At 49.6% G+C, this 12,365-nt stretch overlaps 1 protein-coding gene across 2 annotated transcripts in view; it reads right to left on the reverse strand.

Moving 5' to 3' along the window:
* Positions 1–11,334, reverse strand: part of PC (pyruvate carboxylase) — a 101,747-nt gene extending 90,413 nt beyond the window's left edge. The window contains exons 1-3 of one of the 2 annotated variants that reach the window (XM_043451068.1): positions 11,237–11,334; positions 10,706–10,845; positions 6,781–6,817 (exon numbers count right to left, since the gene is read on the reverse strand). The gene's annotated coding sequence lies outside the window, so the exon portion shown is untranslated. The remainder of the gene's footprint in view (positions 1–6,780; positions 6,818–10,705; positions 10,846–11,236) is intronic. The other variant, XM_043451067.1, reaches the window with a different exon arrangement.
* Between the last annotated feature and the right edge of the window lie 1,031 nt (positions 11,335–12,365).

Below are 12,365 nucleotides of genomic sequence, written 5' to 3' on the forward strand. Positions count from 1 at the left end.
ATCCTTCTCTCCTCAACCACAGAACAAGCCACCTCGGCTGGGGCCATGTCGTCAGATGCTCTGTGGCCTTACAGCGTCCAGCAGCTGTGCCTGCCACAGATGCTGAGCAAAGGCCTGAGGAGGGAACAGACAGCTCCTTGGGATAATGCACAGTACCAACTTTCGCCTTTCTTAAACCATTCAGTCAATTGCAAAAAGTCAAGATTAGATCACGGGAGATTTATTCTGCCAAATACTGAAATTGCTGTTTAAGAATACCAGAAGTAAAAAGCGATGGAAAGATGGTTTGGATCAGCAAAAACAAAAACAGCTGTTTAGCAACCGACTAGAATAAAATAGTCAAAATCCAGAACAGCTGAGGAAAGCTGTAAGGTCTTGGGCAACATGGCGGGGGGCGGGGGGCGGGGTGGGGGATCCCTGCCCTGAGTGGACTCCCACAAGTCCAAGTGACAACAAACGGCTTTGGGGCCAAAAGCAGCCAACATTGATCAAGAGATCAAATAGGAAGTTGGAGAGTTTCAGGTTGGTCTTCTCAGACCTGAGACATCACACTCTGATATTCTGTTGGGACAGCAGGAAGAACTCAAGGCCAGGAATCCGAATTGCTGCTTCCCAAACACGACTCTGCCTCTTACATCAGTCTCTGGACCCCCCCCCCCGAACCTCTGATCCATCATCCATGACAATGAAACCATGACCTTAACCTGTCCCGGGGAGAAATGTCCAATAAAGAATAAAACTATAAGGAAAATTATTAACAACAAAAGCAACAGAACATCAGCAGTGGGTTCCATCGTATCCTGGGATACGCTAGTTGAGATTAGATCCCAGTATTTGTTGAAACTTGACGGCCAGCGGGTAAGAGTGAGGCTGTCGTTAGCAGATGATAGTAGTTGTTCCATTTTTCCAGAGGTAAAGGTTAAATTCACCTTTACGGGGAAAAAAAAAAACTTTTTTTTTCTTTCCTATGTTGTAATTCCATTCTGCTATTCCCAAGCATTCAGTAAAATCTTTGTGAAATATCTGATAGTATTTTCAAAAGATGTACTTTGAGAAGCTATGCGATAGATCTGTTTGTGTAGATCTGAAGGCAAAATATCAACAGTATGAGGAAAGAGGCCACAGCTCTGAGACAGGTAGAACTAGGTTACATGAAGAAGAGTAAATAGACAGCTGGCCAAGAAAATAAGTAATCCAGGTAGATTTCATTCAACAAGTATTTTTTGAGCCCCAACTATGTCCCAGGTTTTGTGGAACACACAACAAGCACTCCTTAGGTATTTCTAAAAGTACTTGCAGAGGGAACTTGGTAAAAAAATTCCTACAGGTTAAGTGTGAAAGTAGCTTGAGTAATTGTCATTTAGGGACTATATTGACATGTTTCTTGGTCAGGAAACCACGTGCTGTGGAATGACGACAAAATGTTTTTTAATTAAAGTGGTTGTATCATTAAAAAAAAAAAAAAGCCCTTCTGATGAATTGCTTATCTCTTTCTGCTTTCAAGATTCTTTGATCATGGCGTGTCTATGTGTGAATCTCTTTAATTTTATCCTGCTTGGAGTTCACTGAACCTCTCGGGTACCTAAATTATTGTTTTTCATCAAATTTGAGAAGTTTGGGGCTATTATTTCTTCAAACTTCATTCTGCTCCTTTTGCTCTACCCTCTTTCTAGGACTCCCATCATGTGTATGTTGTAGATGTCTGAGGCTCTGTTTCTTTTCCCTCACTCTTTTTTCCTCTTGTTCCTCAGTGTTTAATCTCAATACACCTATCTTCAAGTTTGCTGATCCTGAGAATTCCCTTGCAGTCCAGTGGTTAGGACTCCACGCTTTCACTGCTAAGGGTGTGGGTTCAGTCCCTGGTCAGGGAACCAAGATCCCACAAGCCGCATGGCAAGGCCTTTAAAAAAGAAAAAAAAAAAAGGCCAAACAAAGTTTGCTGTTTCTTCCACTTGCCCAACTCTGCCGTTGAGCTTCTCTAGTGATTTTTTTCACGTTAGTTATCATAATTTTCAACTCCAGAATTTTTTTTATAATTTCTATCACTTACTGATCATATTTGGTGAGGCACGGTTCTCATACTTTTTTTAGTTCTTTAAACATATTTTTCAGCAGATGATTTAAAATCTTCTGTTTAAAGTCCAAGGTCTGAGTTTCCTCAAGGGATGGTTTCTATGGATTGCATCTTTTCCTGTTGTACATGCCATTCTTTCTTGTTTTTACATGTCTCATAATTTTTTGTTGAAAATAAGATTCAGCCATTTTTCTTGAATAAATGTACCTTGGGTTGCTGCAAGCCTTTGGTTAATTTAGAGTTCTGAACAAGCTGATTTTGCCAGTTTTTGCCAGTTTTCTTTTCTTATACAGAGGAGTATCTTTCAGAAATCCTTATTACACCATTCCCCAGGAATCTATATCTCATATGGCATTTAAAAAGAGGTTTTCATCCCCCTAAACAACTTTTTGAAATATATATGGGTAAAAGAACTCTGATACTTAAATACTCTGTACTTGGTCTTAAGCTCTAAATAGTGTTACAAATGCCACACTGCTCTAAATTTTTCAAAACTCTGATTTAAAAGACACAGCAAATTTTTTTTAACACATAGTTTTATAATCCCAGCATCCAGAAAAAAAAAAACTGGAATAACATTTCCAAATAACAAATGAGGTGTTAACATTCCCAGATTACCAAAATTAAGGTGTTCTACACCTTGTTTTACCTGTCTCGAGTAAAAGCATCACGGCTCTTATTCTGTGGGAACAGATCAGAGCCACAGTTTGATAAGGGCATGTGGGCTATTTTTCAAGCTGCGCTGTATGATGCAATAAAAGATTACATACGTCGCAATCCTTTTCTCATGTACATTTTGGTGGTTTCACTTTTTTTTAAAGAGTTACTTATTTATTTACGGGCTCTGCTGGGTCTTCATTGCTGCACCTGGGCCTTCTCTAGTTGTGGGGAGCAAGGGCTACTCTAGTTGCAGTGGGTGGGCTTCTCATCGGGGCGGGCTCAGTAGTTGCGGCACACAGGCTTAACTGCTCCACGGCGTGTGGAATCTTCCTGGGCCAGCGATTGAACTGGTGTCCCTTGTCAACCGCAGGCAGATTCTTTACCACTGAGCCACCAGGGAAGCCCTTAAAGAGTCTTTTTTTTTTTTTTTTAGCTGCACGGCATGTTGGATCTTCATTCCCCAACCAGGGTTTGAACCTGCAACCTCTACATGCATTGGAAGTGCAGTATCTTAACCACTGGACCACCAGGGAAGTACCAGTTTCACATTTCTTTTTGCCAGAAAAATGCTGGTCTGAACAGCTGAATATGTTTGTGTGCTTGTCCCATTATACCTTAGGCGACATTTTTAGAGCTGAAATCACCATGTCAGATGCTTTTTTTAAGGCTTAGGTTTCAACTATCTTCATGCCCTTAATGCCCTGCCCTGTAGTGGAGCATATTTTCCTCTCTTAAGTTGGAATTTTACTGTTTAAAATCAGTATTAGCAGATGACAAGTAAGCATATGAAAAGATGCTCAACATCATTAGTCACCCGAGAAATTCAAACTGAAACCACCATGAGATACCACTACATACCTTTTAAAATGGCTAAAATGAAAAACACTGACCATCTCCAGAGTTGGTGAGGATGGAGGGACCAGCTCACTCGCTGCAGGTAGGAATGTAAAATGACACAAGCACTTTGGAAAATGGCTCGGCAGTTTAAGTTAAACACACACCTACCATACCATCCAGCCACTCCACTCCTATGCCTCTGCCCAAGAGAAAAGGAAGTATATGACCATACAGAGACTTGTACACAGAGAGTCATATAAGCTTTATTTAAAATTGCCAAAAACTGGAAACTAAAATGACCAATAACAAGTGAACAGACAAATTGTGGAATATCCACTAACGGAATATTACTCAGCCATTGAAAGAACTGTTGATACATGCAACACGGACAAACCTCAAAATAATTATGCTGAGTGAATGAAGCCAGACAAAAAAGGAATACATATTATACAAGTTCACTTACATAATATTCCTGAAAGTGCCAACTAATTTATAATAACAGAAAGCAGTTAGTGATTACTTGGAGATGGGGGAAGCAGAGAGGAGTGAGTGGGAAGGATAATCAAGGGACACTTTTGGACAATCACTATCTTAACTGTGCTCATGATTTCACAAGAGTATGCATATGTCAAAACATAAATGGTACACTTCAAATATGTGCAATTTTTATGTTAAAAATACCTCAATCAAGCTGTGTAAAAAAATAAGATAAAACGGTATAGGAATGTATAAGAAAACTTAAGAGTCAGTTTATTAGATTTACAGGAATATGGAAGATTTTGTTAATCAGAATACTGCAAGTATTAACTAAAGGAAGCTGAATATAATTCATAAACTCAACTTAAAATCTTCATATGAGTTAAGATTGCAAATAGATCTAGTGTTAACCCAAACCCCCTTAAAATGATTGTGAACATGTTCTAGAATCACAAATAGAACAGAAAGATTTGTAGGCTACACTTAAAAGTTAGATGTAAAAGACTGGCCCTTAAAGGAAGAATGAGATTTCTGAGTCTGTGGCTTAAACAAACTGACAATCAATTTTTTCAACCAAAGTTACTTCTGAAAAATCTTTGCATTATACAAAAACCCAGGGTAAGGGGATAAAAAAAATCTTACCCCAACGTGCCACTCACCAGTCACCCAAAACTCACCAAGTCACTTAGTCCCTCCAAACCTCAGTTTCCTCATTCATGAGAGGAGTGTTTTCCAGGATAAAGAATCTACTTATTATGAATGATTTAAGATTAATAAATTTTGTATTGATAAAACAGCACGTTAGAAAAAGCACTCAGAGAAGCATACAGTGATGGGCAAATCGAAAAGATTAGCAGCACAATCTCAGTCCATGGTAACTGCAGACAGACCCTGGGCTGACCAGTGACAGGCATTGGAAAGGTGACACATACATCCTCAGAGACAAAGCATGACTCAGCACAGCCAGACCGTGGAATTTTCCCGAGGCGTCAGCCAGGATGTCAACAAGGAGAGGAGCTGCAGCATGTGGCATCTGGCCCCACTGCAACACACAGCTGGTGGAAATGTACTTAAAGCAGCCCTGGACATCCCAGCCTGCCCCACCCTCCCCCTGGCCTGCAGGCAAATCAGGATGAGCGGGTGAGGAATGGCAGCAATGTGGGCACGTTGAGATGACCAGGAGTTATGCCTCCTGGCATAAAAAAAAAAGCCACATCCACCACCCTCCAGGATCACCAAGGAGACGAGAGGAGGAGGACAGGGGAGGGCAGGAACCTTCAATGGCAGAGTCTTAGTTACGGTAACTAAGCAAAGCTCTGGGGACTCAGGAAGGATGCGGGGACTGAGAAGCCAAGCAAGCTTTAACAAATTAGATGATCTGGGAGAAGAAGGCCCTTCCTGGCGACTTTCCAATGGATGGATTTGGGGAAGACACACAATAAAAGATGACACTCTGGTGGGGGGTTGGGAGGGGGAAGAAAGGGGTCAGAATCTTGGATTTTGCTCATTAGCTTCCTCTAGGCCCCCATTTCTCAGTTCCATAAGAGAGGTGGTTTGGGATCGTCACCCAGCTGCTCCTCTGCTCCTCACAGGGATGCCAGTAAGAGTGACAACATTCAACTCTGTCAGCCAAGACGGAAGGCTGAGAGCAGAGAGAAGAGGGCAGTGGAAGTTTGTGGAGGGTGGAGTCTGTCAAAGGTCCAGGGGCATTTCCACTCATACCATCTGCCTTAACACTCAGCCCGCTTCTCCAAGCAAATGCCATCTCAGGGTGGAAAACAGCCACTGTTGGCCCAAGACCTAGGATATGTGAGGACATGGAAAAATCTCAGGATGGAGAATAGCTTATGGGTCTTGAAGGGTCATCTGAGAAAAATCCCTGGGCAAAGGAATCCCCACACTGAGCACTGGCCTGAGCTCTGGGCAACACGGTCCCTGAGCCAGGAACCTGGCTGCGAAACGGGGGCAGCGGATGGCCGGCCTCTGGGTGGAGCGGGGAGGCATATCAGCGTCTGAAATGCAGGCGGGCTGCTGCATGGAGCCAGGACCATGCCCGGCCAGGGCGCCCTCTCAGACCATCAAGGGCGCCCCCAGCCCACTGACTTCGGAATTCAAGCTGAGGAGAGGCACCAGGATCAGAGCAATCAGTGGCATTTCCTGCAGGAGGGGCAACCTTAAGAGCAGGAGGTTGTCCAGGGCCACGCTGCCACACGGAGGGCCACGGGGAAGAAGGGGCAAGTCCACTGCCCCCGCCTGCATCGTTCTGGGGACATGCGTCCAGTGCTGTTTCAGCCAGCCAACAGAGCCACCCCCTGCAGCCTCCCCAGGCCCCTCGGCCCAGCTGCCTGCCCTCCACATGGACTCAAGGGGTCTCCTCAGAGGCTGCCTGGCCCTACAGGGGGGCTTCCTGAGGTCCTGAGGAGCCACACCCCACTCCCCCCACAGGCCTCCTGAGCCACACCCTTCCAGAAGCTGGGCCTCCTGCTGAGGTGGGCTAGCTGCCAACTGGGGCCAGCAGGGAGCCAGACACCGTGGTCTTGTGAAAACCAAGAAAACCAAAAGCGCTGGGAACAGACAAAGACTGCTTATATTTTCCAAAAATCGGACTGCTTGGCCTTTTTTATTGACTGAGCTTGATCACTGACGCGCCAGGGCCGCTGACATCTACAGCGGCTGCTCCTGGAGACGACCCGCGCACATCCCACTGACCTGGATCCAGGCACATGACTTACCCTCAGTGTTTGTCGGCTCTCGGAAGGCAGGCACTATCTAAATAAAAGAAGAAGACAGTGTTACCCCGATTCTCTCCAACTGCTCCCCAGAGAACCCAGGCGAGACAGGAGCACACACTTAGAACCCAGAGCAGAACTGCTGCTGTGCTTCCGCCCCCCGGCCCGCCCCCTGATCTAAGGGAGGGGTACCTGGGGGCGGGGTGGGGGGGGGAACACCAGGCCACACAGGGCTGAGAGCACCCGCGCTCTGCCATCCAGCTGCCTGGGCTCCACTGCCTTGCCACCCACTCCCAGGACCACTCAAGGCTTGTCTCCTCCTCCGTGAAATGGGAGTGACACCTCCACCCAGGTCAGAGAGCTGCTGAGGAGGTCACACACGCTCCAAGTGCTGGCACCCCGCCTGGTACAGAGGACGCGCTCAGACCTTAGCCGATGGGCCCAGTAAGAAGCATTTAAGTAAAGCTCTTTTCTGGCACCCCCTACACAAGAACAGGAAGTTCTAGAAACTTCTCTCCTTTGATCTGAAGTGCCTGGTCCTCCTGCCCACTCCATCTAGCCCCAGTCCTATCTTCTCTGCAGAGCCTTCTCCAGTCCTTAGGAGTTGCCTCCCCTCCGGGTTCTCTGAGTTTGGTTCCTGTCTCTCTCTGCAACCTGACACACAAACGAAGAAGCCATCACGTCTCCTATTTCCCTGACTATGTCCTCACATCCCTCCCTGCAGAGAGCAGCACCCCTCCCCCGTCCACTCCACACACACGCGCACACACGAAGAGCATACCCTGTGTTTGGACCCGTGGGAGCCCAGATAGTGGCTCCTGTCCACATTCTGGAGTTTACAGACTGACCACTTGTTTTTGAATGACCACACCTGTCCGTCAGCTTTAACAACAGGTCAGGAAAGAGCAAAATGGAGACACAGGCCAATGCACCATCAGATGAACTAAGGCCGTATTCCGAGAAAAGCAATTGCCTTGGTAGATTATGTCAAGACTGAAAATGAATGTTTGGGGCTTTCAATTCATTAAAATACTTCTTGAGCACATACCTTGCACAGGGCACCGTGCCAGAAGGCACAGGCTCTGCTCCCCAAGTGCCAAAAAGCAGGTTTTTGGGGGCGAGCTAAGAGAGGTTAACAACAGGATAACACATGAGATGGACCCAAGCAGGTACCCTGAGCCTGGAGAGCGTGGGGCGGACCCCAGCTGCACCCTCTGCAAGCTGGTTGACTCTGGGGGAGTTATGCACCCACGGTTCCTCATCTGTAAACAAGGAGCTAACAGTACTTTTGTTGTAGGGTTGTTGTGATAAATAATACATAAAAGGGGCTTAGCAAGGTCCCTGCCACCTCATAGTAAGAGCTCAACAAAGGCTGGCTTTTATTATAACAAGAAATCATTATTTATCATCATTATGATTAAAAGAGAGAACCCAGGTTCAACTCAATAGATTCAGCAAGGCTTAATGCAGAAAAGTCTGAAGAGTAATTTCGCCAGGACAAGATAAGAGGAAAAGGCCTGCAGAGAACAAGGTCACCAGGAATAAGAGCAGAGGAGGGGGCAGCAGCGAGTCGTCTCAGATGAGGCTAGGCAGAAGAGGGTACCTGCGGGGCCAAGTGGAAGAAAGAGCCCAGGAGGTGGGGTCCCGCCTTTTCCTTCAGTAAGAGGGCATGGTTTCCTCTTTTCGTCATCTTCCCATCCTCCACTATCAGGCCCCACTCCTTTGACAGTTTGGCAAAGTTTCCACAGCTGAGGCTAGAGGCAGTTAGGACAGAAGGGAAGACAGGGTCAAGCAGGCCCAGGTGAAGCTTCAAAGAGAGCAGGCAAAACGCCCCACTTCTGTGAAGGACGTCTCCGGAAGAGAAACTAGCCCCCAAAACAGGCACACTTTCCGGATGGAGGGAGGAGGCCCCGCTCAGAAGAGTAAGATGCTCCTGGGAGGCAGCCAGAGAGAAGGCCCATAGTCCTCAAGGGCAACTCCGAGGTGCATGAAGTGTCCCACTCACACAGAAGGGTGCTGGAGAGGGATGTGGATGGTCCGGGGCTGCCCAGGCCCTCCGCCCAGATCCTCTGATTTGTGACAATCATCCTTGCAGCACCAGAATGGGCTGCAACTTGGAACGAGACCTCGGTCTGCAGTCCCGCAGAGCCCTAGTCCCCCCGCCTCGGGGAGCAGTGTCAGGACAGGCACCGATCACAGCACCCAGGGCTCTGGAAGCAAGACAGAAGAAAAGAAGGCAGAGGGCCAGAAAGGAAGAAAAAGGCAAGCCGCCCGTGCAGGCGCATTGAAGGCAGCAGGGACCCACCGGGCTGGCGCCACGGCAGACCTCTCTGAGCAGTGACGCTGGAGGTGACAGTCGATCGAGCTGGAGCAGGCTTCGGGAAAGAAAGAGACAGAGATAAGGCGCAGAGGGGACTTGGGGTAAACTGGGGAAAGCCTGAATGGCCGCCTAATTTAAACAACAGATACTGAGCAACCACAGTGAGCAAAGCCCTTTCCTTCAGGACAGGCAGAGCAGCCACTAAGAAACTTCTCAGAAGGACGTCTGCTCACAGGCTGCTTGTTAGAATACAAACATAGCAAACTGTAGCTCAGGCCCGCTGCTTCTGGGCCCTCAGAGCCCGGCCAAGCACCCTGGTGCCTTTGGACACAACCGCACTTCTGACTTAGCGAGCGTCCTCACCTTGTTATGTCTCCTGCAGAGGTTCGGGGACCAACCGAACATCTCACTCTACTGGGAACCCCTACCTGTTTCCTCCATGCTCTCCTTCCGCCTTCCTCAGCCTTCCTCTGGGAGGCTCTAGTTACTTAAACCTAACCTCTACTTCATCGTAAAACCCTGGCCGCTCGAATCCATCACTGCTTCTTCACTGCTGGCCCCAGCGAAATCAAAAGGCTTGCAATTCACCTTTTCCATGGAGCCTTCCCCAATCCATGCCTGTCCAGCCTCCAGCCAGTCCAGTCCTCCTCTCCCTGGCCTTGGTGTCTCTCACCCTGATGTGCCAGCCTCTACAAAACTTCCTCCTCCATGTCCTCCTTGGGCCATACCTCGCCCACACCCGCTCTCCACAAACATCTACGGCATGCTGACTGGCTGCTTACGTTCTGTTTCTTTTCCTCTCCCCCAACCAGTTTGTTGGCAGTTCTGGGGCACCTCATCTCCCAGGTCTTGGTTCATGCAGCACCCAGTCTAGGGCTCTGAACATGACAAGTGTGCAGAGAATGCAAGCAAGGGTTCAAGAGTTTAGATGAAGAGCGGGCAAGCAGAAAAGCTGTAGCTGCAAGCGGGTAGAAATGCTGACCACATCCATCCCAGTGCAAGTGTTTCCAACACAGGCAGGGGAAGAGTGAGGGGGAAGCCAAGGCTGCGGGTGCAGGGGGTAAGGGAGCAAGGGGAAGGCTGACCTCTTGGTAAAGACTGGGGAGGCTCTGGTTATAATCTGGCAAATATTGCTACCGTTGTGAGCCTCAGTTTTCTCAAAGAATGGGGTTCTCTTTCTCTCTTAAAAATCAGATTTTTAAGAATTTCAAAGGTGCCAGGGGCTGAGGGACCTGACCTGGCCCCAGCACTTGTGAAATGAGGAAAGGAATCCCCAGAAGTGAAAGAACTCACTCAGAGTACACAATTCAAGACAAGCTGGGAGGAACCTGTATGGCAGGTCCTCCCCGACAGGGCTTCAGCCTGCGTGCCCAGGAGGGCATTTGCCCGAGGCCCAGATGCTACTCACTGCACTTCGTAGACTGCTGAAAGCTGTAGAAATAACGGACTGAGCCCAGCCCCATCTCCTCCTAATCACTGCCTCTGAGCGCCCCAGGCTTCCACCTCTGCAACTAAGTGGAATTATAAGAATGCCCCCCAGGGGTTACTAGGAGGACCCTATGGGAAGCAGAGTGCAGGCACTCGGAACACGGAAAACCCTCTCCTTACACGCCACGGCTTTCTTCAGAGCTGAGCAACTTCCAGTATGACGGGGGACACTTGGGCTCCGGATTCTGACAGACCTGGGTTCGAACCCTCAGGGACCTCGCGCGAGGCATCTGAGGGCTCCGTGCCCTCAGCTTCTCCATCTGCAAAATGGGCCCGAGAGCAGGAATAAGGCCGCCAGTGGCCCCCCTGGGCGCGGGGCGGACGAGGCCGGGCGGTGCCCGCGCGGGGAGGATGCTCGCCGGCTGGCGGGCCGGGAGGACTGGGGCGAGGGATCCGCGAGGAGGGGTCCCGGGGCGGGGCGGAGGGCTCGCGCAGGCAGTCCCCCGCCGGAGGGGGAGGGGAGGGGCGGCGCACGTCGCGCCGCGTCGCGCGCCGCCCGCCGCCGTCTCCTCCAGCCGTCACTCGTGGAGCCCGCGCCTCCTTGGCGCGCGCGACCCTTACATAAGCGTCCCCCGCGGCAGCGCCGGCGCACGCCCACCCGCTCCGACCCGCTGCGGGAAGCGGGAAATGCACAGCGCCGCCGGCACTCACCTCCTCGCTGCCGCCGCAAGTCGTCGCCACCGCCTCTACGGCCGCTGCCTCCACTGACAGGGAACAGCTGCGGTCTCCGCGCAACCGAACTTGCTGCAGTCCCAGTCCCGCCTTACGGACTTCCTATTGGCTCAGGCAGCCCAACCCCTCCTGTTATTGGACAGCGCCCTCCGTCACTCACCGCTCCCCTGCTCAGGACTCCTCCCTACGCCCGCCCGCCCGTCACGTTTAAGCCTTGGCGCCCCACGTTAGCCCCTCCCCGCGCGTCCCCAGCGGGCCACTGGATTGGTGACGAGGCTGGGGGAGCCCGCCCCTGGTACACCACCGCCTACTCCCTTGTCTCCAGAGCCCCACGTGGGCCGCAAGGCCCCCGCCGCGTCCCGCAATAGGCGGAAGTGGCCATGCTTTGACAGGCTGTGATTGGCTGTCGGCGGGGGTGGGGCCATGCGATTCATTCACCCGAGTAGCACGTGTCTACCAAAGCCGCAAGCATAACAGACAGCACCCGGGCTCGGGGTACGGGTACACTCAGATGCGCGCTAGTGGGTGGAGGAGAAGTCGAAGAAAAAGGGTTTGCGAAGGGCAGGGGGAAGGAAATGGCGCTTGTGCCACACGACTTGATGTGATTGTGTCTTTTAGCAGCTGTGGTGTGGTGGGGGTGATGGTAATGGGGAGGAGTCTCGGTGTGACCTTGGACAAGTGGCTTCCCTTCTCTGAGCCTCAGTTTCCTAGTCTGTATATCGAGGCCACTCAGGATCTAGAGAGTTTAGAAGGCTTGGTCGAACAGAACGTTTCCAAAATGGGGCTCTGTGCCAACCAGAGGATGCAGAAGTGACCAAAACAAACCAAAATTACTGCCTCCCATGAAAGAAGATAGATGATTAAAAAAAAAAATGCGGCCCTGAACAGATCTCAGCAATAATGCTCTTAAGGGTGCAAACACTGTTATCAGGTAAGAGAATTAACAACAGCAAAGATAATAAATCAGTTGTAAACTTCCAGTTTTGTTTCAATGATAAAGATTAGTCTAAAGCACATTCCTGAGCTATTTTGCGGGATTTAACACCTCACCCCCCAGGTGCTCAACCAATGGATCAACTGGAACCTAACTCTGTCAGCCTTTGCCCCA

Source organism: Cervus canadensis, chromosome 29 (genome assembly GCF_019320065.1).
Source record: "Cervus canadensis isolate Bull #8, Minnesota chromosome 29, ASM1932006v1, whole genome shotgun sequence".
Lineage (NCBI taxonomy): Eukaryota > Metazoa > Chordata > Mammalia > Artiodactyla > Cervidae > Cervus > Cervus canadensis.